We start from the raw sequence: 6300 nt of genomic DNA, 5'->3' as shown, positions 1-6300 counted from the left end.
GGCACACCCAAGATCTCCACTCTTTGTGAGACCAGTATGAGAGTAGGTGTGAAGTCATGCACGAAACTTGATTCTAACTTATTTTGAGAATGGAAGTGAAAATGGGTGTGTGTGGGGGGGGGGGGAGAGAGAGAGAGAGAGAGAGAGAGAGAGAGAGAGAGAGAGAGAGAGAGAGAGAGAGAGAGAGAGAGAGAGAGAGAAGGGAAAGAAAGGGGTGGTGTGGTGTGAATAGACATTTACCCCTGAGAGTACAGAAAAGTGCTCAGTCCTCTGAGGTTGCGTAGATCTTATGTTCAGTTAAGTGTAATAGCTAAAAAAAAATAGGCCCATGTCAGAAGAACACAGAAAAACGCTGTTTCATGGGAGCTCAACATCACATGGTAAAAAGAAACAGGTGACACTTCTCGATAGCCCGACAAAGTTGTGTCAACAATATCGTTGTACACGTAATCCTTATCACCCGGGAGGAGATCGTATATTTTAGCTACAGTTTCTCCCAGTAGAGTCTTTAGGTGATCAGAATACGAAACTTTTTGGAGAATCGCGACCACAATTCTGCGGGCTTGCTGGTATAATTTCTTGTCTGTCCAATCTTCGTGAGCGGCCCTCAGACGTTCGCACAGCAAGTTGTGAAGTGGTCAGAGGTGAGCTCACGTATGTTATGTGCCATTCGGAGGGTAAAGGTCTACTTCAGCCCTCCATTTGGGACTTACTTGGCCTGCTTGGCACACCCAAGATCTCCACTCTTTGTGAGACCAGTATGAGAGTAGGTGTGAAGTCATGCACGAAACTTGATTCTAACTTATTTTGAGAATGAAAGTGAAAATGGATGTGTGGGGGGGGGGGGGGGGGGGGGAGAGAGAGATAAGGGAAAGAAAGGGGGGTGGGTGGTATGAATAGACATTTACCCCTGAGAGTACAGAAAAGTGCCCGGTCCACTGAGGTTGCGTAGATCTTATGTTCAGTTAAGTGTAATAGCTCAAAAAATAGGCCCATGTCAGAAGAACACAGAAAAAACGCTGTTTCATCACATGGTAAACAGAAACAGGTGACATTTCTCGATAGCCCGAACTAATCTTTTTGCAGGTTTGCTTTTTTGGATGTACGGATGTGAACTCTGTCTACTCTTATACATGCAGGACATACAGAAACACTTTCTGGAAAACAGTCTTATTTGGGAGTACATACGGACAGCAGTGTTTTCGCTTCTAGTACTGTGATCACTTTACAGATGCACAAGTGACCGAGGACTTTAAGGGGCTTTATGAATAGGGTTAACTACATGTGTATACCCCCCTCCCCCCCCCCCCCCACTCAAAAAAAAGAAAGAAGATAACAGAAAGAAAAAGAAGCAAGCAAAAAAACCCAATAAAACAAAAAAGTAAACCACGAAAGACTTGAAGATATCCCGATTTAAATGATGAGAGAAGACAGAAAGGTGTAATAATATTGTATATAGTCATGAGCATACCGCACGTTCAAGCAGGGGCAAGCACAGATACAAGTACAACACAAGGAGAAAAATACACTAATAATGCAATATTAATGTTATAGAAGTAAAAGTATCACTCTTGCATTGCTTGTATATGAGGTTAATCCACAAGGTACTGACAAACATAATTATTACATCGGGCATTATAATTGTCTATAGATAATGCAATTTTGTGGAGAATATGCATGTAGATCTCTACACAAACATGCTTATTTCACGACAGTTTGAAAAAACAACTGAAGCTACAAAACAGCAAAGTGTTCATGTAGTCTATAAGGTCTGGAAAAATCAAGGGACAGGAAATTAAACACAATAATCTCGGTGGGTGAAAGACAAATTTGATGAATAGATGGCAAAGGAAATGATTAGTCTTATGTTAAAAACCAGTAGGTTACTAACCAGACAACAGCAAATTTTCTGGGCCTGGGGGTTGACGAACGATTGTATACTCCCGCCTCGACTTGCCTCACTAGGAGAAAGTGCGGCATTTTTCTGCCAATTTGACAACTTTTTTACGTCCGTATCAAAGCACAATTCAAAGTAGATTTTACTGCAAAATGTTGATTAAATGTACAAAACAGGTAAATTTTCAGCTTTCAAAGACTCTCACGCTATTGAAGTTACCACATTTCCTCGTTTATTTTACCTATTAAACCAGGCAACCCCCATTTCGTTCAATCGCAAACATCTCGACTTCTATCCAAGATAGATACCATAACTCTAAATGCCCAAAAATTAACGAGCGCTTGATACCAACGCGTCGTGACACATTATAGCATCTCGCCAGCTATGTTTTGATGTATCCAACATATTTAGCGAGATTACTTTTTCCATCGTACCTGCTTGACAAAAAGTAACATGAACTGAGAACTGATAGTAATGACGACAGAGGTGTCTTTAGAGGATGAAGCAGTAATCCGCGCCTGTGCTAGCCGAACGCCAAAGAAGAAAGGACAGGGCTCGCGATGGTTTAAAAAGACAACCAATGTCAATTAGATGCATCGGGGTTTTTTTTAGAGTTTGGCAGATTTATTTTTTTTTTACTTTGTTATAAAAATATATTTGAAGAATTAAAAATGTGTGACGTTGTGGTAGAACCAAGCGCTCGTCAAAATAATGAAATCGAAGCAACGGACATTTCTCTGGTCAAGGACAATTCTTATTGATGATTTTTAAAAATTCAACACCTTTTCTGTCCATTTAAAAACACATTTCTGTATAGATTTTACTGGGAAAACGTTGATCAAAGGCACAAAACATGTACATTTACCATTTCCAAAGACACTCAATCTTTTGTGTCACAAAATTTTAGCGGTCATTTCATCGCTAATTTTTATCTGTGACACCTCCTATAGCAGATATTTGAACTGCTATTCAAGATAAATGGGTACTCTTTTATCGAACCTACGGGAAATGAACAGGTTTTAAGATAATACCAGTAACTTCTTTTGCCCAAAAATTGACGAACGCCCGATTCTACCGCGTTGTGGCACAATATAAGGATTTTCTAAATCCTACCTCGCTAATGCACTGCTCGCCCCTGTTTACTATTTATAGCAGCTTGTTCACTCTTGGTTTTTACTAAAGGTCGGCTGATTGACCTCTGCAATGATATTTTTGTAAAGGTTGAACGATCTCCTTCAGTAACACGGTTAGGGAATGGCTCCATCATCATCCATCACAACTTCCGAACAACGCCACGAGTAACGAGAGCCTTCAATACCGGATGTACCGTAATTCCGGAATGCAAGACATAGCAGTTAACAGGGTGTTGGCCAGATCATAATGTGAAATAATATTATTAGATAGAGAAGTTAAATCTTTATTGTCCAGATCCTGGCACATTGGTTTTGGTGTTTCACCACGTAAACACACACACACACACACACACACACACACACACACACACACACACACACATACTCACACACGTACGCGCACACACGCACGCACATGCACACACACACACACACACGCGCGCGCGCGCGCGCGCACACACACACACGCATACACACGCGTGTGCACACACCCATACACACATACTCTCTCACACATCCTATCCTCCACACACATTAAAATTAATTGTGCTTGTGAGCATCATAATATAATAGCATGCATATGCTCACAATTTTAAGCAGGCCCACGGTTACTTGCACAATATAAATGAACGATCAAATAATTGTTAACAACAATAGTGTTACGCTAGATACATAATCAGTATTCTCATTGTAAGCCAAAGATATGCTGATACTGCATGCTTTAACGATCATAGGAATACTTATATTACAAGATTATTGAAATGTTGAAATCGAAAACTGTTCCTTACCATCGCTTGAGCATTGAGTTTTAGAAAGAATTTTACGCCACTTTCAACACAATAAGATCATATAAGTGCCGAAGATTAGAGGTGTTACAAAAGCGTAACGAATACAAAAAAGGAGGTGACAGGATAAAAAGAACAAACAGCTCTGGAGCATCCGCCAACCACCCACCATTATTGTCCATTGGCCTGCGTGCTCGTATACTGCTTGCCACAACAGGCCTCGATCGTCCTAGTCTCTGCTTTAATACGAGTAGATCTATATATTATTTCTAGTGTGTTTACCAAAGTATATTAACAATTTGTCAGCTCGCCTGCCTTCCTTTTTGCTTATATCAGCTATTCTAACGTCTCTTTTAATGCTACATGGTTTTGTAAGAAGCAGGACCCCCGAATTTAAGACGACAGGACTGAGCCCCTTAAAAGGGGAGCATTGAAAACTCCCCACGCTACTAAACTTTCAGATCACTGCTTAAAAAATCCGAGACTAGATCTAGATTTTAGGTGTTTTTATGGCCGGTTTTACGAGACAGCTTTGAGTTAGCTTTCCACTTAGATGGGTGTTTCTTGACTAACGCATCGTGAGCTATAGCTTGTTCACTTTCGTCTGACCGCGGTTAAAACAAGATAAAATACAGTCGGTCTGTTCAAACTTCTCAGACCTTTGCATACGGGTCCAAAAGTTAGATGACCAAGCAGAACCTAAAAGTCCATTCATAAAGGTCACTGTAAACTAAGGTCCCGACACATTTTCTTTGATGTTAGCCTACGGCATGTCAAAAAAATAATAAGAGGTTTACAGCATACGCCTAAAATATTTAAAAGTAGGCACATTATATTATTTTTCTCAACAATAGACACCTGAGAAACACGTGCAACAGACGGGTGAGTAGGTGTCGAGACTCACGTGGAGATGTCCAGACAGTCGTGGGAGGAAATCTAGCAACTAACACTGAAATGTTGGGACAGGGCGGTGTCGCTGTCTCAAAATTAGCAATTTGTTGGGAAGGTTTTAATGTTGGATTTTTTCTATTACTGGATCAAGATGGGATTTTTAAAATTTTTGTTTGGTCGCTGGCCCGCAAATGTGCTATGTAAAGTTCCATGGGCACATTATACAAATTAATTAGCTGGAATTTTTTAACGCGCACAGACGAAAGTGAACAAGCTCTTGGGCGATAGTGAGCTCGCGACAAGGGTGAACTCACTAAACAAACAATAGAAGAAGGGGAGATTTATCACAAAATTCTAGATCTACAACTATTTTATACACCAGTTTATTCTTATTTACATAAGTCAATACACACACCAAAGGTCAATATGATGCCAACTGGGCTAACAGTGTGCCTGTTTTATCAGATCTTGTGATTCAATCAACATTTTTCTTTCTTACAGAACACCTGTTTAGAATGACAAAATAAATAAAATTTGCATCCTAAATTAAAAAAGTACAGACAGTTCACCAGGACACTCAGGCATGACATTTCACGGCTTTCGGCAACTTTTTATTTGAAGCATTGTAAGCCTATATCTTATATCTTCCTTGTGTCTGTTTCATTGATTAATTTCTCAAGTTGCGCAATTCTTTCTTGTTTATCGACCGACCTTGCACACTGGTATACACTTCATATATCATCAGACAGTTGGGAAAACGACGCTCACTGTATATAACATAATGACAATCCGCTGCTTTACCTAGGCCAAGGCTGCATAATCAATAAGCATGCGCACAGAAAAATTATACATACCAGGCAAAAACAGACACACACTTTCACACATATATATTACATACGTCAACAAAAATCCCCCCCCCCTCCTAAAAGATGATCTCAATCAATTCCACTCATCTACAAACTGACGCTCGGTCGAGACCGCCTGTCTAGAAGCACGGACGGAACAAAATGATACTCACGCTGTGAGCCTGGGGCCAGAAACCATTGCCTGGGGCCAGAAACTCGCAGCACAAGACAAATTCCCGGCACAGCCCAGACGCAGTGGGCCTTTCGCGCGTGAGCCTGATGCTGCATAAATGTGAGATTCCCGTGTCCTTGCTAATGTCCGCCCCCAACTTTATCTTGTGACGAGCTGTCGGGTGTTAATGGACATGCTGGGAAGTCAATACACTCAACCAGCGTGTCTGTAACGCCGGATTGAAAGCAGGTCTAGCCCATACTGTTTTCTGATAATTATAGGATTTGTTTTATTATTTTTTTATGTGGGCGTTTTTACGTTCCCATCGAAACAGTTTAGATCATCTAGGAGGCGGGCTTCGACGCTGCTTGTCAGGGTCATCCCATGCTGAAAGGGTTACAACGTTTCTGCAGAAAGGCCGGGACACTGGATTTAAAAAAAAGAAAGTTTTGAATCGAACGAGAATAGTTTTCGTTCGACGGCAAAACACCTCAATGCTGCGAACAAAGACGCTACTCTAACAAGAGTGACGGACTTGAAGGATAACAAATCCACAACGTACATGAAGGTTTACGAG

Source organism: Aplysia californica, unplaced genomic scaffold, assembly GCF_000002075.1.
Source record: "Aplysia californica isolate F4 #8 unplaced genomic scaffold, AplCal3.0 scaffold00014, whole genome shotgun sequence".
NCBI lineage: Eukaryota > Metazoa > Mollusca > Gastropoda > Aplysiida > Aplysiidae > Aplysia > Aplysia californica.
The sequence above is the reverse complement of the archived record's forward strand: the minus strand, read 5'-3'. Positions refer to the sequence as shown.